At 37.1% G+C, this 25745-nt stretch overlaps 1 pseudogene; it reads right to left on the minus strand.

The window, feature by feature from the left end:
- Nucleotides 1–16298: 16298 nt before the first annotated feature.
- Nucleotides 16299–17142, minus strand: LOC124244173 (S-formylglutathione hydrolase-like; annotated as a pseudogene).
- Nucleotides 17143–25745: the final 8603 nt, after the last annotated feature.

The following is a 25745-nucleotide window of genomic DNA, read 5'->3' on the forward strand; positions in this document are numbered from 1 at the left end:
TATGCATATATGAGAGACAAAACATTTCAATAAGTTGTTCAAGTGTTGAAATATGCTATTAGTTTTTACGTAGGAGACATTTACTAATTTTTCTGCTTTATAGCACACGTTCTCACTACTCTTGATTTCTAAAATTGGGCCAAGACTGTGTCACAGATGTACCCAAGTTTCTCATCTGCGTTTGCCTTAGTTTATTGACACAGAAGTACTCTGTTGCCAGAGCCCAAAAGATCCAGTTTGTCACGTTGTCTATTATTAACCATCCCCACAGTCAACTGAGATGGTCAAATTTTTATATCTTCAATATTTGGTTCTTTTTGTTTTTGTAGACTGAATTTAACAGTTTCAGAGCACTAGATAGCATTAAAATGATTTAATCATCATTGTTGTTGAACACCCGTGTTCCAGGAGGATCAAGTCTGGTATTTCCTTTAAATTTTATTTATGCTTTCAGTAGTTTTTTCCTGTGACTGATTTGTGCTGACTTCCTCTTCTTGATTTGCTTTATAGTGCGTCTACATCAACAGGCCCAACGTTGACTGCACGTTCTATGTGGCCACTTGACGTATGCAAAAGTAATACTGCAGTACAATGGAGGAAAGGTAATTTTTTCAACAAATGGCACTAACTCGATTGTATATTCATATGATAAAAAGAATAATTACCCCACCTCTTTCTTATACAAAGTTAATTTGAGATGACTTATAGAACTAAAATGAAAGGTAAAATAAAACCTTAAGAAAAAGAGATATGTATCTTTGGAATAAAAAGAGTTTCTTAAACAGGACACAAAAAGCATTAACCAAAAGAGGAAATTTTGATAAGTTTCGCTACGTTAAAAATAAGAACTCGTGTTCATTAAACAACATCATTAAAAAAGTGAAAAGGCAAGTTGCTGAATGGAATATGATATTTGCAGTACATGTATCTGACAAAGGACTTATATGGAGAATATATAAAGAACTCCTGCAAATTAAAAGAGAAAAGACAATCAACTCAATAGAAAAAGGGGCAAAGAACATGAAAAGCTCTTCACAAAAGAGGCCATCCAAATGGCCAATGTCTATATTTGAAATGTTGCTCGACATCAGAACAATGCAAATAAAAACCCACAATGAGATAATACTAGACCTGCTCCAAAATGCTATATATTTACATACATTTGCATACACACACACATATAATGCTAAGTGTTGATAAAGATGTGGATGTGGAGCAACCAGAACTCTCAAATGATGCTGATGGATGTGTAAATTGTTTAACCATCCTGGATAACTGTTCGACAATATCTACTAAAATTGAAATACACACATACGTCTATGAACTTCTGTTCCTAGGCATATACTAACAGAAATGTGTACATAAACACAACAAAAGAATGGTCATAGTGGCACCATGTGTAAAAACTACAAACCAAAAACAAAGCAGTTGTCCATCCACAGAAGAAATGGATAAATAAATTGTAGTAAATGCATACATTAGATTTTATGAAATGAGAATGAAAAACCTCATACAACATACAACGGCATAGATGACTCCCACAAATATAATATTCACTGAAAGAAACTAAATGGAAACAAGTGCATTTAGAATGTATGACTTCATTGATATATAGTTCAAAGACAAGCAAAATTAACTTTCACGTTAAAAGTCAGGGAGTATGTTACTTTTAGGATAATTAGGAGGTGGCAGAGGGAGCTTCTGGGACATTGGTAATGTACTATGTATTTTTGGTGTGTTAGAGTATTAACCTTGTGAAAAGTCATTAAGCTGTGTACTCATAATTCACGTACGTTTTGTATGTATGTTATATTACATTAGAAAGTTTGCTAAAAAGAAATCCAGAATTATGCTTCTTCTTGTGTCAACGTGGAGTACATAATAATCAATTCAAAAGTTTAAGAAAAAAGAGAAGAAGAAACTTAGCGAGACTTGGGCCTCACCTCGGACCAATTAAATCAGCCTCGGGACATAACACTATCATGACTTTCTTGAAGAAATCTTAGCAGACTGTAGCAGGTGAAATGGTGGATGATAACGATGAGTAGTGCTGTTCACTATAAAATGGCAATCTTAATGTTGTAAATTGAAAGATTGTGCTCTGCCCATCATCATGACCATAATTAAAACTATGTTATTTTTCAGCTTTCCCCAATCTGCTCTACAAAAGATGTCAAATGATGTTTCACTTTGTAACACACTTCTGGTTAGGTTCCCTGGGAAACTCTGAAACTAATTTGCAGGAAGTTCTTTGGAGATGCTGTTAAGATCATCTACTGTTGGAGAAGGGAGGAACTGAGAACACAAAGAAAGTTGCGCTGTGATACGGTCACCCTGCTGATAGAGTAAGCTCTGAAACTGACATGACCCTTTAAAGTTATCCCAAATTGACCATTAATTGGATATGGCTGGCTTGGGAAGCGGATATGACCATAGGCTACATGACTCTGCAGCTAAAGACAATTCCCCAAGCGGCCTGACAGAAGAAGGCTGTGAAGCAGGCAACGCTCCCAGTGGGTGGGGGATTAAGTCCTTCAATCCTGGAGCAGCATGGTGTCCACCACAGCCTTCTCTCTGTGGACTAGGCTAGCCCATCAGGACAAAAATGTGAACGCCATTTGCCACAGAGTGTTTTTGGAAACTATAACTCAAGTTGAAGAACCGCAATGGAACAGGTATCCCTGAAGAAAACACTACTATTGACTAAATGAAAGGCTGCCTTTATGAAAGAAATTATTTGCCATAACGAAGAAGGACGACTAAGGGTTCCATAAGTGGGACACAGCTGGAGGTCTACAATGTTTCCTCCTGGAGATATGAGTACACGATTGAAATCAGATCTCAAGAGATGCAAAAAAAATAAGAGCATAAAAACAAGGGAACCTCAAAGGGAAGGAGGTATAAGATAGCAGATTTTTTTTGTGTTTGTTTGTAAGTGTGAAGATGAAAGTGTGCAATTTGGAAGGTGTAGACAGTAAAGGGGGCTTATTTGGGTATGCAGGTCTATGGTAATCGTCAAAGCTCATTAATCATTATCATATCTAGTGAAACAGGACTAAATTTTATTTATCTCAACTGTTTCTCTTGCGAAGAGTCAAATTCTTCTCACAGAGATAGTGATCAGGCTCTAAGTAGAGTTTAGGACGTACTGCTTTTGGGCAAATAATTCAAAAATCAACAAAATTTTCCCAGAATATGTGAGCGAGTTAGTGGAAACATGTGGAATCTATTATCTGGAGACTGGAAGGGACTTTCAATATCAGTTCACCCAACCCTCTTGTGTTAAAGATGAGAAAGCCTATGAGTGGGGGCAAATGGCTCTTCCAGCTCCATGGAAAATGCCTACTATGCATGGGTGCTACAATCCAAATGTCATTTCAGGCCTGGCGTTCTTCATGTGACACCACACCAGCTAAGCAGCCCTTGAAACCTTAAGGGAAGTTTTAAGAGTGTCATAGGCCTTAGAATCTCTTATTTTGGGAGGCTTCATCTGCCTCAAAAATATTCAAATTCAATGTTAATTCCAATATTAAAATGCAAAAAAAATTTGCATTAAATAAACATTTTATATGTATAAAAGTTTCAAACAGATTTTGTAATTTATTTTAACATGAGTTACTCAGGCTGAGAGTAACACATGTAATTGACTATAAATAATTGACAATTGTTCATGCTCAGAAATACTCTGGAAATCAGAGTAACTCACAAATTACCTTACAAGATAATTTTTAAATGAACACTAAAGTTAACAATGAGTCAAGTTGGCATAATGTTATGTTTTTTTTGCAGGGCTTTGTAGTTTTTTGCGTTTAAAGCAGACAAGTAGATAGATATAGATGATAGAAAGAAAGAGAGGGAATTTCAAAGTAGACATTGTGGAACCCAATCGCACAAAATAAAGCCCAGCTTCTTTGTGGAAAGCCTCAAGCAGCTAATATTGTCTCTGTGGGGCTATGTGATGTCTCCCCTCTGCATCTCTCATCTAATTTATTCTCTCTGAAGATTAGATTCCCATGACTGTCCCCGAATGAAAGCCTCAGCCCTATGTATCTCTGACTCTCCAGTTTGATCCCTGTAGCAATCTGTCTCAGGCAGTGTCCCAATTCCAGCTTCCTGGAAGAGAAAACCTGATTGGTCAAACGTGAGTAAGGTGTCCATCCCTGGCAGGTCCAATCAGTTGACACTGAGTGATGGGGGTTCCAGGACTTTGGGCACAGCAGATCTCTAAGAAGTGGTGGCAGGGGTAGAGGAAAATATTATTTATTGGTACATTAAAGCATGTGTACGGTTTGAGTATTTGCATAAAAGCTCCTGGTCTCTGTTTTGAGCAATAAACAGATTTCATGGAATCACTTAGAAAAGTAAAGGCTATGCGCTGACTCACATCACTGGGGACTTTATCTCTATCATAAACTGGCCATGAAAGTTCTGGTTTGTTAGTAAAGGCAGTGATTAAGGCTCCTAACCCAGGTGAGTTTGGCCCTGTACCTTCACTCCTGTTTATTTTATGTTATTGAATTTTCTTTATTGGGATTAGAAGCCCATCTCTCAGGAGGCAAGGATGAAGACCTGATCTTCTCTGAAGCACACTGAGTTCTCTGACATTCCCTGTAGTGGAGGTCGAGACAGTTGTGACTTCCACACAGACTGTCTACAGAGGGACGGTCCCCATTCCCTCATACCTCTTTAGGAGCCCATTCATTATCAACAGGAATTCTGAAATCAAACCAAATGCCCACATTTTAATGAAGTAAAGCATTTCATTAATTTTAAATTCTTCTGTAGCAGGTTTTTGGGTTCTTTTCTATAGGAAGACTTTCTGGCATAAAAAATGAAGTCATAATTTACACTCTTTGAAGTTATAAAGTAAATGTCATCTTTGCTTCATTGTCTACACACCTATAAAAGCTGTTTATTGCTAGATGGGACACTATGAATTTGATTTCTTCTCTTGCCAAAGTACTTGTTTTTTCCCTAAAATTCTCTTAAATAGGCCTCAAGTTCAAAAAGGTGCTTTGATCAGTGACTATTAGCAAGGAGTTATACAGAAATAAGACTTCTTACAGAGAAAATTAGAAAATTGATTTCCTAGGAGTGGGGGATAGAGAATTTTCCCCACAGTCCCATCCCCCCAAGCTTTATTACAGTGTTAATGCGGCTCTTTGGGCACTTAGCATGTGTGCCTAATTCTAGGCTAGCATGAATTTTTATAGCTCAATTAGAAAGCTTTGAAAAGAGAAAAAGATGTTTTTAAATGATAATGTTTTCTATAAATATTCATGATTATGCACTCCTCTGAAATCTGGATCATTTAAAACTTCATTCCATTAAAGAATGACTTTTTTTTTTGCATCCAGGTGCAATCCATTAGAGGGATGGTGGCCAATGACATCCATCATGCATGGCTGTGAATATTTATCTGGTGCCTTATGCCTGCACTAGAGAGAATAGGAAAAGAGGAGTTATGAAGAGGATTTTCTTCCAGACCAGATGATTGGTGTCCTTCTTTAGCCCAACTGACGAAGTTAAGTCAATGTGTCCTGAGGTGTGGCATCATACCCTACTAATATTCTAGTGAGTGAGGGTTAACTTCACTAAGAAAGAAAGTGCCTGACAGATTATAATGCTAGTGAAACAATAGAGTGGCTTGCCAGAGTCTATTGAAACACCTCTTTATCTAGAAGATCCTAAGACAAGGTTAGTTCAAAATTTTGCTCAAAATTCTGTGTGATTTAAGAATTACTCACAGGCAGCCCTCAGCAGTTGTCAGTCTCTGTTAATATCAGCACTTGTCCTTTCCCCTCTGTTCCAAAACCAGCCCAGTGATCTGCTTATGCAGATGACAGCACAATTGTAACTCTATGAATGGATGTGAGAGAATTGGGACAGACAGTGAGCGGCTATGTGCATCCACAGACACTACTGACATCATACACCATCACTCTAGGCCTGGCCCTTTCTTTGCTTCCAATGACTTATTTCTACCATTTTTTTTAGTATTTCTGTTTGGATATGCCACCATCATCTCAAACTCAATAATCCTCTCTCCCAAAGCAGCTTGCCTTCCTGATTTTCTATCCTTGTTAATGATATCATTAAGGCTCAAAACCTCTGGGTCATTTTGACTTTTCCCCACTTTGTCCAGAATATCAACCCAGCTGCCAAGCCCTTTTGAAAGATCTTTTTGATTTGCCCCTTTATTTCCATTCTAAAACTAAAAATATTATTATACATTTCAAAAAAACCTCAGATCTTGCTGGACTTTTGAACTTTCTTGCTTTCAGGTCCACTCCCCTCAAGTACACTGGATTAAAATTTCCAGATTTCTAATCTTATCTCCTCACTATTTAATGGCATTTAATGAATTCTCCATGATTTACTGGGGGGAGGTGTGAAGAGTTGAGTTTTAGCTTCCCTGAAGTCATCTAGCTGGTGATACCCCACACGTGGTGGCTGTTTATAATCTTCACTAGTCACACTTTTGAGGAACAATGTAGTAGATATCTGAATCTTTCCAGCACTCTGAATTATTAGTGCTCTGTCATTCACATTTATATCTATACATTAACTGTAATTAATTTTGTGTATGGTATGAGATAGGAACAAAGTGGCATTTTTTTCCTGCATTTTTCCCAATTTTTCCGTTATCATTATTATTGGAAATACTGTCCTTTCCCCTAATCCTTTCTCATAAATCAATACCTCTATATCTGTTACCTTTCCATAAGCTCTCTACTTAATCCATTGGTCTATTCTTGTATCCTTGCACCAGCAACATACTGTCTTAAATAGCTTTATGATAAGACTTAATATTCAGTAGAACAAGTCCTCTTACAATGCTCTTTTTCTTCAAGAATGTCATAACTAGCCCCCTTTTCATTTCCATATAACTTTTAGAAACAATTTGTCAAGTTTCACTTTAAAAATCCTATTGGTGTTTTGACAGATATTGCATTAGGGGTGCAATGATATCTTTGCAACATGGAGCTTTCCAATTCTTAAACACTATGTATTTCTCTAATTATGTTGGGTTTCCTCAGTTTCTCACAATAATATTCTATAGTTTGTGTAGAAATCTTACAAAATGTTTGCTAGATGTATTCCTATGTAACGATATTTTTGACGTTATTGTAAATGATATCTTTCTTAAGAATTTCATTTTCCAACTGTCGCTGGTATATAAAAATGAAATTAATGTAAATTTTTATAGATTATTCACTGATTCAAGCAAAGTTGTCTAGAAAAAGTGGACAGTTTTATTTCTTCATCTACAATCCCTAGTCTTCTTATTTCTTTTCCTGTTTGTTTTTTTTTTTTTTTATCTTTACTGTACTGGCTAGGACTTGTTGAACAGTGGTGAACTTATTTCCAAAATCAAGGTGAAAACTTTCAGTATTATAAAATCAAGTATACTGTTTTCTTAGATACTTTTTATAAAACTTTGTCAGACAAAGAAGTTTATATTCTTAGTTTGCCAAGAGGGTTTTTTTTTTTTTTTTTATCATTAATGGCTGCGGGATTTTATCAAATTCTTTTCTCTGAATCTATTGAGATGATCAACTTTTAAAATCTTATTTTATGTGGTGAATTAACTGTTTTCAAATGTTAAACCAACTCTGCAATCCCAGAATAAACTCAATTTGATCATGATAGTATTAGTATTATTTTTTATATACTATTTACATTGATTTGATATTTGTGAAAGGTTTAGATATCTTTATTCATGAGAAAAATTTGCCTATAATTTTCCTTTCTTCTAATGGCTTGTCAGGTTTTAGAATCAAAGTTATGTTGGGCTAATTCTTTACCATTTGAAAGAATTCATTGGTGAAGCCATTGGGTTCTGGTGATATTTCACCTATTTTCTTGAAAATATTCATTATGGATTATTAATGTATGAGTTCGATATCTGAATCACCTGTGGGTCTACTTATATTATCTTTTTTCTCTTTGTTTTCCAACATTGGTCTTATTTCTTAACATCTCTATTAACTCTTAATTGAATTGTAGGGTATATGTAATGCCACTTCATAAAATTTGAATTGTTTTTATTGAAAAAACAAAAATTCAGCATTTGCCTTCTCAGTATAAAGAATGTTGCATTTTCTGGTCTGTTCAATGCTTTTAAAGCACAAAATGAGCTCTACTTTGAAATATGCATGGGCCTGAAGCATCGAAGATTTAGGTAAACAGATGAGAGTCTCATTAAAAATTAAAATAGAATAAGTTAGTATGAAGACAGAGCAAATCTAGTATACACTTGAAAAGTAAAATAGTCATAAAATTGAAATCTGTACAGATAAAATGAAACTATTCTGAAACTGATCCACCACAAGTTTCTGAAATAGTTCTGTTATTTTTGTATCAGAATGAAGTTAGCAAACTAGGCTTAACTTTTAAAATCCAAATATCAGAAATCCAGCGTTTAAAATGTATCTATTTTCTCTACTTTATGGTGAGTCTAAGTTCTTTTAGGACCAATTATGAAATGTTTCAAATAACTACAAGATAGAAAAAACTATTTCTTGAATATCCTTAAGGCAAAAACATAGAACAAAAGTAGTTGTTTTCTCCCCCATGTCCCATAGGATTTAGTCCACTTTTAAACATGTTTGTAATGTTTATATAAATGCCCAGCTAATTTTAGCTGGATGAATGGATGCTCTAATTTCTGTGTGTGTGTGTTGGGGTTGGGGGGAGTGGATTCTATTCCAGACCAGAGAACTTGTTTTGATGCCACTAAGGAGCCTAAATTTTAAATTAGACCCTTGCTTTCTGCACACTCACTCACACATACACACACAATTTAATTATAACATGCCCCCCACAAGCTGAAATACGATAGGATGGCAATACAATGGCAGAAAGGACTTATACTATTTTTGCTTCACCCTCCATTTCTGGAATCTCACATTATATTTCTTAAAAACCCATTTTGCTTGAGAAATAAAGCAGATTTACTAATATCTAATGAGAAGTTTATTTTTTTCCCTACAAAACACCTTCTACAGGCAGGCTTAGTCCCTTCTTGTCTGTTAGAAGCATAAAAAGTTTTAGCATTTTTGGCCTTTTCCCTCTTTAGATTTTTCCTAAAAAATTTAAACAGAAGTTATTCACAGAGAGTAACAAAAATGAGTTTTTTAAGTTAAAAATGTGATCTAAAAACAAGGAAATTAGCACATTTAGTGTTAATGACAGAAAGCAAGTATGGAGCATGTACAGTTGAGAAGTAGAATGTATTTTTGCCCCCAGTTATATTTACATTAAAATAAAGGAATGGGACTATATTTTCATATTAAATACTTAAATTAATTTCTTGTTCTACAATTTGTTTTTAAATGGCAATAGTAAATTCTTCATTTGTAAAAATTCCAGTTTGTAACGAAAGCCAAGTCAAACGCAAACCACCGACTATTCCAGAATTGTAGGATTTCCATGACTCACAAAAGATAAAAAGAAAGAAAGAAAAACATTTTTCTAACATCCCACAGAGGCTGATTAACTCATGGCAGTACAAACAAATCGTACTCTCTGAAAAAAAGTTTATTTAATTAATAAAAAACAACCTTACAACTCCAAGGCAGTGAGCCAGCCTTTTTTCAGTGTTCCAAGTAAAACTAAAAGATGAAAGGAGGAGAGGAAGAAACATTGAATCATTCCAGGTTTCCTGTAACTGGTTTATCACTCTAGTCATAAACAGATACAGAGAGATTTTAAGTGGAATTGCCAGATACAATTTTTTTCCAGAGATTTAATTTTATTCCGGTAGGCAGTTATATCCAGTTGTACTATTCTATTTTTGATCTGCCCTTAGTCCTGGAGCATAGCTCCTTCAGGCTCTCATTTCTCCTGGGCCTGGGTCATTCCTCCTTGGTGAGCTCAAAATTCTGTCTTCCTGGCACCGTCTAATCACTACATTCTCTGCTTAAATGTTTAGCTTTTGAGAAGCTGCTTTCTGCATGGTTTCTCAGAGCTTCTCACCACACTTGCCCTGGTTAGGGGTCAGCAAATGCATTGATGGCAGATTATATTCAGAAGATTGGCTCTTTTCTCTGCAGGTCTCTTTTTTCTGGGGTCTTGGTCCTGCAAGTCCTGGTTCTCTTGGAAGCTCTGAATTCCAATTTCTGTCTCCACAGCCTAATGAGAAGATTGTTGCAAGTTCTAGGCTACCGCTTTCTGCTCAGTCTCCGTGCCCCTCAGCCAGTGAATCAAAAAGTATTTTGCAAGGAAAAAGAATGATTGATTTAACTTCATAAAACTTGAAAACCTTTGCCTGCCCAAACATCTCAAACAACTTATGTCAGAAAATGTACCTGTCCCCTGAATTTTGTTCATCCTTTCTATAGTAGACAGTTGTAGATGGGAAGTAACAACCCAGCCAGGGAGTAAATTTCCCTGTCCCATTTACTACTAGGTATAGCCAGTGAACTATGAGTGAAAGTAATGTATGTTAACTTCTGGGCCAAGGCTTATAAAAGGCAGGCCTGATTCCTCCATGCTGTATGTAAACTCTTCCCACCTCCAGCTGGATGTAGATGATGATAAAGTGGGAGTAGAAAGTAAAGTTACAAGAGCAAAGGTATCTGGGCCTCAAAACTACTTCATTGAGGGGCCAGCCAGGTGGTGCAGCAGTTAAGTGCACACGTTCTGCTTCAGCAGCCAGGGGTTTGCTGGTTCGGATCCCGGGTCCTGGGTGCGGACATAGCACTGCTTGGTAAGCCATGCTGTGGTAGGCATCCCATATATAAAGTAGAGGAAGATGGGCATGGATGTTAGCTCAGGGCCAGTCTTCCTCCGCAAAAAAAAAAAAAAAAAAAAAAAAAAAACGGAGGATTGGCAGCAGATGTTAGCTCAGGGCTAATCTTCCTCAAAAAAAAAAACTACTTCATTGAATTGGGCCATTATGAATTCAGAGGTCTAGTTGTTACAATAATTTAGTGTATACTAGATAATACCCAAGGTTAAAAATTATAAACTGAAAATATATATTGCTAAAATATATAAATTCTAATCTGAAATGTTTTAAAATTCAATAAATAAGAGAAATATTTCAACAAATATTAGGATAAAAGCCATTCTCTAAAGAACGTATTATAAATTAATAATAGTGTTCAGACTAATTACTGATGTTCAAATTAACTACTGATGTTAATATCATTATTAACAATGGGGCATAATATATAGCCTGCAAGATTAGCACAAGAAATTTCAAATGAAAGTGTCTAGGGCTGACTGATGAGAGAAATGTACTGTTGATGGAAATGTAAATCAATAAAACCTGTATGACGAACAGTTGGGCAATATGCATCAAAATTTTAAATGATTATATGCTTTGAGGCAGAAATAACACCCTGATACTTTTCCCAAGGAGAAAATGAGTGTAAAAGGATGTAAGCGCCATAATGTTCATTTCATCATTATAAAAAAATACCAAAAGAAAAAGAATATCAGTGAGATTAACCATTATATAAATTGTCCTAGTATCACAAAATTATATGTTTATAACACATTTTGAGTATTATTCTTTTTTATGAAAATTATTCATTCATATATAAATATATACATTATTTATATGCATTGTGTGTCTGTGTGTACACATGTGTGTTTAGAGAGAGACAGACAGAAAGAATCTGGAAATATATTTATCAAAATGTGAACAGTGATTTTCAGTCATGAGGGTATTCCTGCTTTCATTTTTATGTCTCTTTGAACCTGTCATCGCCTGACGTCTATAATTAGATTAGGGCTCACTCTTGGTGAGGTACATTCTACAGGTTGGACAAATGTATAATCATCTGCTTCCGCCATTATAGCATCACACAGGATAGTTTCACTGCCCGGAAAATCTCATCCTTTTTTAAGTCAGATAATTCTTTGATTAAAGCCACAATCTCCTTTTCCCCCATCAAAGAACACGGGAAATGGACTTACATGGATAACTTTGCAGGTAATGTAGGGAGTTTCAGGCTGCTTCAGCACAGAGATCTGCATTTAGACTCAGAGCAGTAGTCGTTTCCAGGGCCCTTCCCAAGAGTGAAACAGACGAATTATCTTATGTACTAATGATCTTCCTGAGTGTCTCTCAGGACATTTTACATACCAGAAAGAAAGTAATATTTCTGCACTGCAAATTCCAAGTAACATTTGCTAATAATGATAAATTATCCTTTAATAATTATTATCATATCAAATAGAGATAAACACTAGTTTGCATGGGTAAGAAAGATAACATGGAAACCTTTCTTTCTCCTACTAAAAGTTCTCTATCTGTTATGTAGCTTTCAAGAACAGACCTTTCTTCTGTAGATATTTCTGGCGGAAATCTTGGAAACCCAAGTATAAGTTTAAGCACTACCAGAAACACAGGAATCATTACTACAAAGCAAAACATTCACTTTAAAATGGAGGGTTGGATATGTCTGCATGTTACTTAGATAAAAGTTTTGGGAAACATTTGCTTTCGTATGACTCTAGCATATTTCTGGTGACTTAGTTTTGCTTTTGTTCATCTCCTTTGCCAAAATCATATTTTTAATTAATCTGTTTGCAAATGTGTTTCTTCTGGGGACCCTACCTCCTAATCACCATCCTCCTCTGTTACTGTATTCTCTCTCACCTTCTCATTCAGGTCACATTGGAGTTTGTTCACCTTTTTAAATGTCAGGCTCCTGTCATTCCCTGTTCTCCACATACAGTGTTTATGGAACCACACGTGTTCAGAATGTTCTTTCTCTTCTTTTAACTCTGCTAAATTCACATCATCTACAGTAAGCAGAATGCTATCTATTAAATATGTCAGTGTCCTAATCTCCAGAACCTATGAATGTGGACATGCTAAGGGGTAATCAGGTTGCAGATACTTACAGTTGCTAATCAGCTGATTTTAATATGCCTGGATTATCCAGGTGGGCCCAATGTAATCAGAAATGTCCTCAAGAGTGGAAGAGGGCGGAAGAAGAGGAGAGTCAGTCAGAGGATGATGTGACTCTGATGGAGGGCATAGAGAGATACAGTGTTGCTGGCACTGACGATGGAGGAAGGGGACCATGAGCCAAGGATGAGAGCAGCCTCTGGAAACTGGAAAGGTCCAGAAAACAGATTCTCTCTTAGAGATTCCAAGGAAGAATAGAGCCCTGCTGATGCTTTGATTTTATCCTGTGGAATCAGCGTCGGATTTTTCCTGCAGAATTGTAAGACCACACATTTGTGTTGTTGAAGCCACTGCGTTTGTGTAATTTGTTACGGCAGCAATAGAAAACTAATGCATCACCCTTCAGATTGCAAGCTGAAAATTACTACCTGATTTCCACAGAAAGTCAGGTTCCCCTCTTAGATACATTTTTTTTTACTGCAGCACTTTTTTTTCCTAGCACTTTAAATCTTGTAAAACAACCATAACTAAAATTGTTTATTGTTTTATCCTTCTGTTAAGTAAACTCCAAGGGTATGGTCCTTGTCTTTCTCGTGCCTGCCACGGAGTAGATGCCAATAAACGTGTGTTCAGGGATTGACTCTTCCCTTCTCTTCCCTACATACTCATACATCCAGAAAAGGAAACCAGATAAATTCCCCCCAAGAAAATCATAGAACAAAGATAGTCACGTTCCATTTAGTAACCCATTTAGTTCACAGGGTGTTTCATTTTTCTAGGTCATTGGTTCTCAAAGTGTAATGGCCTGCCTAGCAGCATCAGCATCACCTGGAACTGCTGAATTACAGCTCACCCCAGCAATGGGCGTCCAGGTGAATCTGATGCACACAAGCATTTGAGAACGACCACGTTAGGCCAGATTGCTTTAGGCCCCACTGACAGAATTTCTGACTTAGCAGGTTTGGAGTGGGGCCTAAGAATTTGCATTTCCAGCAAATTCTTAAGTGATTTTGCTGCTGATGGTGATAGGACCTTACTTTGAGGATAACTGACCTAGCCAAATGGGTAGGCCAGGGAACTTTTGTCAGTGGAATTTGACCAGTAGAGATCTCAAAATGTCAAGAGTCATCACTTACTGCTTTGTGGTCTATGTGCCATTCTTAACCAGAGGCTGTCATTGTCTTTAGAGCAAGATAATATGGCCCTTTATAAAATCCAGCTTAGATCAATATTTTAGCAAGTGGCAGGTGTCTTGAGCAATACAATTAATATATTTAAGAGTCTAGTTTTCAATTGTACATATTTAGGATTGCCTGATTTTTTCTAAAACAACAATAGTCCTTTCAAAAATAAATAGTGACTGTAAACCAGTTTGCTTTGCTCTACAATCTACTGCATAATTATTTTCCTCAGAATGAATATAAAAATCCCTGATGTTATTGTATTTCTGACATAGTGACAGTAATTGCCTATAAAATATTTAATAATGTGCTTTAACAACCGGGAAAAACAACTTACTGAACATAAATTACATTTTAAGAAATGTTTTAGTTTAATGTAAGATTAATAATGTATAGAGTTTGTAGATTGTTTTGAAATCAGCCTTCACTTCAGAATGTTTTTGTGACTGAGAATGACTGTGGCACCAGTCTTTGGAGGGAGGGTCCTCATGGAAAGTCATTGTCTTAAATCAATGTGCCAGTGCTTATGAGACTGATGAGGCAACTTCCCAACACACACAGTGACACATGTTGGCCTCTTAGGCTGATTTCAGGGTGCAGATTGGATCTCTCTGTCCTTTATTCACCTGCCTTCTTCAGGGAGCAAGATCTAATATTTCATGGTCAAGGGATCCAGCACTCAGTCTCTGTGACCTGGGACAGGTATCAGGCTGCTTTCTATCCTCTGAGAATAGGTTCCTCTGAAAGAGGATGGGGCCAGAGCCTACGAGAAGAGTGAACCTCCAGAGGAAACCGGAAGACAGAAAATGGGTGGAGGGAGAGTAAAAACATAAGTAGGCGTGAAAACTCTGGGAAATGGGAGGGCTTAAGTAACAAATTTGAGCATTTGAAACAACTAGTTATTGGCTCATGGTGACTCTAAGGAAGTAATTAGGGTGGAAAATTAAGAATACCTGTACAAAAAAGCATGCAAGTTAAAACAAGGCAATTATTAACTCAAGAAAAAATATAAACATAATGCAACATCTGTCTCTGAACAATATTTACAAAGTTACATTAATGTATAACATGATTTCCTATAACTGAAATCATGATATAATTATATTGGCTAGGAAGAGAAGGTGGGGTGTGTGTGTGTAATTGGGCTATTTCTACTCTAACAGGAAGTGCACGGTTAGTATCCAAAAAATTCAGAAACAGTAATATAAGCATATTATTTGGAAATATGAAAATAAATCCAACATAACCAGGAGCAACCACACAGCTGAAAAGGTTCAAAGTGATTGCAGAGTAGAAATGGGGTGAGGATGGGGCAGGGTGCAGGTGCTTTTATAATAATCTTTTTTTTTAAACCAGATTTTATTTATGTTTCAAAAGTTGGTCAATTATGTTCTTAAAGGAACACAGTTTGGTATTTACAAATTTCTTTCTTGTAATGATTACTTTTGTAATGGTTACTCTTCTTGGCGTGGTCATCGAGCTAAATTTCTGTGCGTAACTAAAGGAAAAAAATCTTTGTTTATAGTAACATATGAAACGTTTTCTTATCTAGCTATAATCAGATTGAATCTTATTTAATTTTTAATTCTTGTCTCTTGAGAGATGCTCATAAAACAATGTCCACAAATTTATTTGGCTCAATATATAAGACCCAAGTAGATAAGAAGAGAAACATCACTGGATTGGGTTTAAGAGATCTGACTTCTAATCTTAGCTGTCCCACAAACAACTATATTTACCATATATTGATGGAGAATTCACTTAACCTTCCTGAGCCTACCTCCTTATTCAAGAAATAAGAAATAGTTAATTAAATGCCTACTAGAAGCCAAGCAGTTGCTAGACACTAGAGATATACACAAGAAGAACACGATGGAGATAGTCTATGCCTTCATAGTATGAAGTCTGGCAAGGTGAGGAGTTTAGGCTAAATTACTTTTAAACCCTCTGCTCCAGAGTTTGTGTTCTATGATTTGAATGGGATTACATTCATATTCTTTGACCTGAGGTCAATATAACAATGATTTCCAAATGACCTCAAAAAAGCTGTGAAGTATTAAATATTTTATGAACACCGGTAAAATAACTTTTTAAATCAGAATCAGGTTTCATATATCAGAAGATGATTCAACTGCTGAATGAAGCATTTTTAGCATTATGAAATCTAATGTTTTGAAATCTTTTCCCCCTGCAATTATGTTTATTACAATTTTATAATCTCGAAAAGACTCTCGTATCTGATGTTTTCATGCGTTCAGGTACTTTGCATGATATCTGATGTGGTCAGCAATAAAGGTTTCGATGAAGTAGTTGCTGTGATCATAACCCTCTTGTAATCTAAAAACAACAGGGATTTTTTCTGTACAGGCAGCTATGAAGTTACCAGGTAGTAACTGTCCATCTGAAAGAAACCGGTCCTCTTTTCCTTGATCAATTAGTATGTCCAGCTGAGAATCTGGATAGGCCTTCACAAGATGGGTAGCATCATAAGCCTTCAATTTGTTTTGATCTGTTCCCAAATATCCACTAAAGGCTTTTTTGCCCCAAGCACAGAGCACTGGGTTGCAAATTGGAGCAAATGCCAACACAGATTTGTATTTTCCAGGATTCTTCAAAGCACAAGTCAGAGCCTCATGGCCTCCCAGGGAGTGGCCAAAAATAGACATCCTTTGGGGGTCCACTGGAAAATTGGCATTTATGAGTTGGGGAAGCTCCTCTGTTACATAAGAGTACATCCTATAGTTAGTTTCCCAAGGATCTTCAGTGGCATCCACATAAAACCCAGCACCAGTGCCAAAGTCCCAGCTCTCATCTTCTCCTTTAATATTGCAGCCACAAGGGCTGGTATCTGGAGCAATGATAACAAGGCCATGTTCTGATGCAGCCTGATGATAACCAGATTTTGATATAAAATTTTGCTCTGTGCAAGTTAAACCAGACAGCCAGTATAATGCAGGGCATTTTCCAGTTTCTGCCTTTGGTGGTAAATAGACTGCAAATTTCATTTGCACTTCAGTTCAACACTGTCATGTCCAAAACTTTCTGCAATCCCCCAAAGCACTTGTCGCTGGAAATCTGTTTCAATGCCATTCTTCTCCACTGTGGTGCTCTTCTCAGCGAAATGTTCCAGCCTATGCTGATCAGTTGCAGTGTTAGGGTTACTCTCGACAGCCGCGGCAGAAAGAGAAGACTTGTATAATAATCTTTTAAGAATACATTCATGTATTGATAAAATGAAACAGTACATCTTAAAATAAAGACTATGGTGCTTCATTTCCTTGTTTTGAATATTTCAAAAGCGACGTGTAAATTTATTCCACTTTCATGTTTGGAAAGAACCATTTCATCTTTAGTTAAAAAAAAAATCATCAACAACAAAACTCAAGCAGATATCCTTAACATCGGGTGTTGAGTTCTAGCTCTGCTGCCGCACAGAATTGCATGAGCTTGGGCAGGTCAGTTCGTCTGTCTTCTCTGAACTTTAGTTTCTTCATCTGTAAGAGGAACTGTGAGGATTAATAAGACTATGTCTGTAAAGCACTTGGAAGTTGCCTGGCATGTTGGTACTTGAGCCACTCCACTCTTCATCTGTCCCTTCTAGATTTCTGAAACTTATGTCACAAAAAAACAGTGTTTAAGTCCAAGTCCATAAATATAAAAAGGTCTTATGTGACTTCTCAGTATCATTAGCCACATTTTCCTTTCTTCTTTTATATTTATAGCGTCTGTTTTTTTGTAATCTCCCCAGATGCCTGCTAGCTCTATGGTCATTTCTCCTCAGTCTCTTTTGATACTTTCTCCTCCTGGAAACACTTTCCGAGGGACTCATCATTCTACAGCTTCACACTAGATGACCACAATTATTTTCGTGATGTCAACAGCTATACACTGACAGCTCCTGTGTTTGTTTTTCCAGCACAGACCACTCCTCTGTCTTCCAGACCTGCATATCTAACTGCCTACCTGATATCTCCTCTGGGATAATTCGGGTGTGCCTCAAACTCAATTGTCTAAAACCAAATTCATGATCTACTTCCCCTACATGTTCTCTTCCACTGTTTTCTAATTTCATGATTTCTAATTTCTAATTTCATCCATCCAGTTAACACATCCAGAAACCTAGGAGTTCTTTGACACCTCACATTTTGGAAATTATATCCTGCCCAAACCCAAAATCCAATCCATTAACATAGACTATTGATTTTACATCCTAAATATCTCTCAAATCTGCCTCTCCTCTCTTCCTCCACCACTACTGCTAATACCACCCCACAATCATTTCACAGCTACACCATAACAGCTTTCTAACTTCTACCCATAGCCCCTCTTGCACCCTATGATCTGTTTTCCATAGAGCATCACAAATTGTTGGCCTTTTATCACTGTCCCTTCTTCTGGCCTATCAGGAGTTATCAGTGCATATTTTGTTGAACAAAGGAATATTTGTCTTGGGTCTGTGTAAGTAGTTATGAATATCAAATGAAATAATGTATATAAGCCATAAAGCAGGATTTACAATGTTTGGTAACAGTGACTGTAATAGCTTAGAATTAAATTCCACTAAGTGTGAAAAGCTCCACCACCTTTTGCAAGAAAACAAACTGGATTCAAATATATGGGGAATATAAGAAAGGGTCAACATTTTGATCCTTGCATTGCTATTCGTAACAGTGTTTCTGGGTTTTTTGTTGGTTGTTCGGTTGGTTTTGGCTTAGGTTTTTACCTCTATCCCTTTGGGTTTCTGAAGTAGCTATTGATTTAAGACATTTGACGCTAAGGCAAAAATAATTTATCTTCTGTGATAAAAGACAGATCACGTCCATTGGTTTCACTCTGGAGAGGCTTAGAATTCAACCAAGCGTGATAAGCTGGCAAATGATCAGAACACACAGCATAAGAAGCAATCGGAAAGTACAAGAAAGGAGAAAGAAGAGCCATACATGGTAGAGGCCAGGGCCTGGACACCCGGCCGTGTAAAAAGACGGCAAGAATCTCAGAGTCTGGTTGGACCACAGGAGAGCAGAAAGTACTACACAGTTGAGGGGCAGAGTCTGGAGGACTCACTTGAAAGCAGAGTTTGTGGCAACTGTGAAACAATTATTCCATTATGCTCCACACTGAGCAGACCTAGAGTATTCTACTTCTCAAGAGAAGCAGGATGTGGGAAACGTGTGTGGGTGTTGGAAGGAAATCCACAAATATGAGTAAATGCTGAGAACATTAAATCTATATGGATTATTTCCACAGGAAAATTCTGAGAAGGTTTACAAAAAGGAAGGCAAAGTCTTTTGGAGCTAAGCCCTCCTGTTTTCAGAAGAAATCTCCCCTAAAATCACTTGTAGTGAATCCCTAAAAAAGCATTCCTTCAATGCCATAGTCTAGTAGATTTTATGGGTGGTAAGGGCCTGTGGTTTTGCTGAGGGACCTCACTGGAAAGAGTGAATGCCATAGTTTGGCACTGTGTCTGAAGAGCTCATGGGAGAAGGCAGCTGTTCAACATGGGACCTATCTGTATACAGGGAGCTGAGCTGCAATGAACAGGTAGAAGGTGGGATTATTATTGCTCATTTTGCTAGTTCTGTTTGAAAGATAAGGCTGAGAGACTCAGCGTTTTGGTTAGTTATTCTGTGAATCCAGAGGATCCAAGAAAATATGTGAATGAGAGAAAAAAATTTTGGGCCAAAATCTGACTTATAATAATGTCCCTTTTTGTGTCAGTATATTATACTAACTTGGATCACCTAGAGGATAGAAAAGCTTTGACTTCCTTACTGTGGCTACGCAGGGACCTTCTGGGCAGAGACATGGAAAAATTTGAAAAGGATGAGACAGGGCATAATCTGTAATGAGAAGTTGGTCACTCCATGAAGTGAGATTCCTCATTTTCCTTTATCTTTAATTTCTATCTTGAGAATATTTTTCAGTTTTTCTACCAGGACAGAATAGAATATGACTTTCCCCCTCCAGATTATACAGCTATTTTTATGTTTTTTCTGGTTTCTTGTTCTGTTAAATTTCTGACAAGTATAATCCAACCCATCCCCCATTCACAGGACATTGTGTCGTGTGATGTTACATTAGGACATTGGGAAAGATGTGCTGGAATGGAAGGCCATGCTGCGATGCAGGGTATGTGGGGCAGGGGGCAGGAGGCAAGAGGCAGTGACCCATCCCTGGGACCCAGATGCCATTCTATGCCTTTCAGAACCCCTATTTTCATTCTTAATTAGCAAAAGAACTATCAAAACAGCTTTGCTTGCTAAACATGCAGCCTCAGCTCTCATGTAGTAAATATCCGTGAAATCACAGGTTCACTGATTTGTCAGAGGTTAGCAGAGGCCTATGTTCACAGGGCGTCTTGACAGTGCCTGAGGGTTTTTTTGCCTCTGATCATATTTTGCGTTTTATCTCTCATCACACTTTGAAGAGGATCTGTGTTGCTCTTTTAGACCTCTTGTAGGGAAGAGCCTTACTGGAAATCTAGTTAGTATTTTGTGTCCTAGAACTGCTACTTGTCATGGAATGATCCTGTGTCATTCCTCTTGTAGTTTGAATGTAGTATCCATTGACTTACGGCTTTTAAATGTCTATAATTCAGGCAAAGTTAGTTACAGACTTAGCCTTCCTACGATCCTATGACTTACTCTCAGGAGGGTCATCTGTCCTAACATTGCCTTCCCACTGTTCTCCAGGATGGTTCAGCTAGAAGGTGAAGTATCCTAATCCTCTTCCACGGCTCTAATGATCCCTCCGCAAAGCTGTACACTTGGTCAACGAGGACAATATACCCAAATAACAGACACTCTTCAGTATCCAGGTAGGACCATCAATAAAAAGAACGATTATTTAACATAGGAGCATAGTTTGTATTAGAGTTCTCTTGGTTAGAATCCAAATGAACAAACAGAAAGTCCAGGAATGAAAACTTCAGGCACAACTGGATCTAGAGTTTCAAATCTTCCCTTTAACAGTCTCTCCTACCCTCCGCATCATGTTTCTGTTTGTCTCTTCCTCTCTGCATGATGGTCTCGTTACTTTTCGTTACAGACAGCTTCCTCCATGTGGCTGGAGATGGCCACTTGCAACCACAACTTCACACCATCCTAGTTTGACAACACCCTTCCCCAGAGCTGTGTATCAATCCCATTGGCCCTGCTTGCATCATGTGCTGTCTCTTTCTACTCAGTGTGTCCAGGGAATGGCATACTGGGATTGCTGAAGCATGACTCATATCCCATCAGAAACATACAATGAGTGTTTTCCAAAGAATCAGAGTATGGGAGAAGGGAAGTACGCCACACAATAGAAATTACAGATGCTACAATTTGACGTACAAATTGCCTCCCATTAGAACTCTTCTGAGTCTGAATACCAAGGTAGCTTGTAAGCTATCCGATGACAACATCCTATCATGATTTGATTAGTGTGATGGTTAATTTTATAAGTCAAATTGACTGGACCATGTGGTGCCCAGATATCTGATTAAACATTATTCTGGGTCTGTCTGTGAGGCTGTTTCTGGATGAGATTAACATTTGACTCCCTAGACTGAGTGAAGCAGATTGCCTTCCTCAATGTGGGTGGGCCTCATCCAATCTGTTGAAGGCCTAAATAGAACAAAAAGCAGAGTAAGGGAGAATTCATTCCCTCTGCTTGACTGTCTTTGAGCTGGGACATCCACTTCTCCTGCCTTCAGCTCTCCTGGTTCACTGGATCTCTTGAGCCTCCAGCTTGCCACCTGCAGATCTTGGGACTTCTCAGACTCCATAAGCATGTGAGCCATTTTCTTATTCTCTCTCCCTCCGTATGTGTGTATAATGTTCTGTGTTTTATGGAGAACCCTGACTAATATAATGAGGGATATTTGGGTGGCAGAGGGGAGAAGGAATGTCTGGACTACAAAATCAAGGTTGATGTCTTATGGTTTAGCTTCAATTTTCTGTCACTGGAATAATTTTTCCCACCTTCAGCTTCCAGAAGGTACACTGTTGCCTTTTGTAGCATGACTATTAAAAATCAAAGTGAGAGATTTTTGTTGTGAGTTTATGTCTTCCAAATGCAATTTTAGATATTATACCAGGCAAAAGAATAAACTCTACCAAATAGCATAAAATGTTGAAAATTTTTCATACCTCCTCTATGATGAGGTCTGATTAAAATTCGTATTGCTTTTCCTAAGAACTCAAGAGAAACACAGAGGAGAAAAATCCAATGCATTAATATTCTGTGAATACTGGGGATAGGTAAATCCAGCAATTTCCTTTCAACTATGTGCTAGGATTAGAATAATATCATGTAGGAAAGACAATTCTAGTTTAAACTTATAACCCATGAAAACAAGTAAATTATAAACTTCGCAAACACATTTTCCAATTTCTAAAAGATGTTTAGAAGTGAATTCAAAAGGGCACAGTGGAAAAATAGAGGAACCACTCTTACTTTGTGACAAAAGAGGAGATAAATGACAATTCTAAAATGTCATACTGCCACATTACCAACACCTCTTTCATGACTTTTATTAACATGCCCCTACTGAATGCATCTGTATAAAGTTTCTTGGAAGCTTGAGATATGAGGATCAGATTTGGTGTTATTCCCAGACTTATCCAGGAACTGGTTAGAATTGGCTAAAACTCTTAGGTTTTTTTTTTTTTTTTCCAGACAGGCTGACTTGATTTTTTTTTATTGCCTCCCTAAGGAAAAAAGAAAAAAACATGCCTTTTGGAGCTGTGGTTACAAAATTAACCATATACAGAAACATAGGGTGTTAAATTTCCCATTCCAATTTTTAGAACATGGATATGCAATTTAATATTTACGGTTTTTAGTTCCTCAGATTAATTAAAATTTACATCAGTATACATTGTTTTGCAGTTCTAATTAATTGATAAAATACTAGGTAAAACAGTTTTTACCATACTGATTTTGGTCATCAACTGGAAATAAAGAGAAAAACAGGCAAACCTTGAACTTCCTGAATGATTATGGAAATAGTATCGGAGTAATAAATGTCAGCTCAAGCGATTAAGCTAATCCAATCCATAAATGGGGGATTATCTAAATAATTCAAACTGGCCTGCCTTTCATTATGTAAATGGATTTGGGGGTGGAATTTCTCACCTGAGAGTTGCGCTCTGATCTTTACTGCCTGAAGTCATCCCATTGAATGCACTTCACCTTGTGCTTTATAAGCCTGACAGCAGTGGGCCCCTGAAGGGCACAGATTCCCATTCAGTGTTTCAGACTCTGTTACAACTGTCTTATCAAAGTAATAAGTTGAAAGAAAAGGCACTTAGAATGCATGCCAGTCCTCTGGATTGCTAAATGGACTGAATTTGATATATTGAAAAAGGTTCTTCCTATCTCCATATGGGGAAAAGACAGGGGATGAGAGAACAAACAAAAAAAGCAGGGAATTTAAAAAGGGAAAGTCCTCAGGAATTATCTGGGATGAAAACTTCCCCAACTGAAGGATTCTGTGGCTGGAAAAGTGAGAGTAGCATTCCACATGCTCAAGACTCACATGCACAAGCAGTAGTGATTGGTCTTCACTCAGGTGGTAGAGATCTTGAGCAAATTGCATCAATGCTATTAGGCCAGGAACTCCATCCATCTGAGATTACAGTCCACCCCTCTCCCCGAACCCCTCATCAAATTTCATAGCGGTGTGTCAAGGATTAAATGATACCCCGGATCAACATGGTATAATCAGCTAATTTTTTTTTTTTCCTGAGGAAGTTTTGCCCTGAGCTAACATCCATGCCAATCTTCCTCTCTTACATATGTGAGTTGCCACCACAGCATGGCCACCGACAAGTGGTGTAGGTCCAAGCCCAGGAACAAAACCCGGCCACTGAAGCAGAGTGGCAAACTTAACAACTAGGGGCTGGCCCCAAAGCTAATATATTTTTAAGAAATGAGAGCATCTGTTTTTGTTTTTGAAGCAACTGTTTTACAAGAACTTTGGGAAAACAGTTTGATAAGTAAATAATATCAAACATAAAGTATTACATGAATTTTTGAAGTTAAACCTGAGACTGTCTAGATAGTTTCTACCCGTAGGTGTGTTGCTTCTGGCAAACCTCCACATGCTCTGGAGTGCACCTTAACTCTCTGGCCATAAGGGATATATTGATGGATAAATTGAGAAGCACTGGAATAAACCTAAGATCCTGCCAGTTCTACTTTCACCAAGAATTATATGCTTTTGCCTCCAAATCTCATAGCAGAGTGGTACATTTCACATTTGAAAGAGCCACTGGAAGTCCATATTTCTGTGCTCTTACTTAGGAAAAAATAAGTCCTGATAATGCCTTATCTATTTAGCCAATTTCAGATGCTCCTATTTGAGTTCTCTTACATCTATACTAAGATGTGAGAAAAGCTAAATAGCTTTGAACTATGACTTGGGATATGCATTATTCTTTAGTAGTTTTGTTTTAAAATAATTTTAGATTTACCAAGGAGTTGCAAAAATAGAACCAAGAGTTCCCATATACTCTGCTATCCAGCCTCCCCTAATGTTAATGTTTTATATAACCATGGTATGTTTATTAAAACTAAAAAATTAACATTGGCACAATGCTATTAATTAAACTACAGACTTCATTCAAATTTCCTTAGTTATTTCACTAATGACCTTTTTCTGTTCCAAGATCCAATTGCATTTAGGGGCTGTAGAATTTTGCTTTTCACTTTTTATCTTTAAATAACACAATAGACACAACATTACTATTTTTAAAAGCTTTGATCTTTCAAAATTATCAAAGGTCATTAACAGCTCCATATTCTTTTTAAAAATAGTGTTAAACTCTTACATTAAATAGGCTGAACTACTTAAAATCAATAAGATTTAAAATATTTTTGTTTAAAATTTTAAAACTTGAGTGTAACAGGAAGATGAGTTTAAAAAACTACAACCATTTCAAGACAGCATACAAAATCTTTCCTTCTAGCAAAATCCTTTTCACCTAGGAAATGATTTTCTAACGGGCTAGATTTTATTTACCAGAGAAAAGCTCTGAATAATTTTTGTTAGGGCTTTTCTAGCCCACCAAGCTCAAACTAGCACTCTCTTATGACAGAAATATAATTCGAGGTATTGGAGGCAAGGACATGTTCGTACTCATTTTTGTATCCTTAACATTCCTTAAAATTGACAAATATTTGTTGAATTAATGAACATATGAAATTTCCTAGAATCCTCAGGCTGGAGTAAATTTGAAAATTGACACTTGAAGGTTAATTAGACCTCAGAGCCTTCACCTCTGACCACCTTTGGGATGTTTTGGTGTAGATATTGTCAAAGAAATTGATAGGTGATGTGTTACAGACAGCTTCATGGAAATGTCATGAACCCTTATGGAATACTTACTGTTCGAAAACTTGCCAAGTTTTAAACGTCCATTTCTTTTTTCTGAGAGAACTCACAAGAGCCCTTATCTTCTCATAAATGTGCAATCAAAACATTATAGAGAAATGTTTTCATAGCACAATGACAAATATCAAATGAAGTATTGATCATATCCTGCTTAGGTGTAATCAATTTCCTGGTAACCAAGGTATCATTCAAAAAGCAAGCTTTCTGGGGCTCTAAATACTGATGCGTGCGGTGGACGAGGGCAGAAACGTGCCCGATGATCACCCTATTGATCTTAATGTGCCTGGGCTTTTTGTCATCTTCCTCTTTCAGT

Source organism: Equus quagga, chromosome 8 (genome assembly GCF_021613505.1).
Source record: "Equus quagga isolate Etosha38 chromosome 8, UCLA_HA_Equagga_1.0, whole genome shotgun sequence".
Classification (NCBI taxonomy): domain Eukaryota; kingdom Metazoa; phylum Chordata; class Mammalia; order Perissodactyla; family Equidae; genus Equus; species Equus quagga.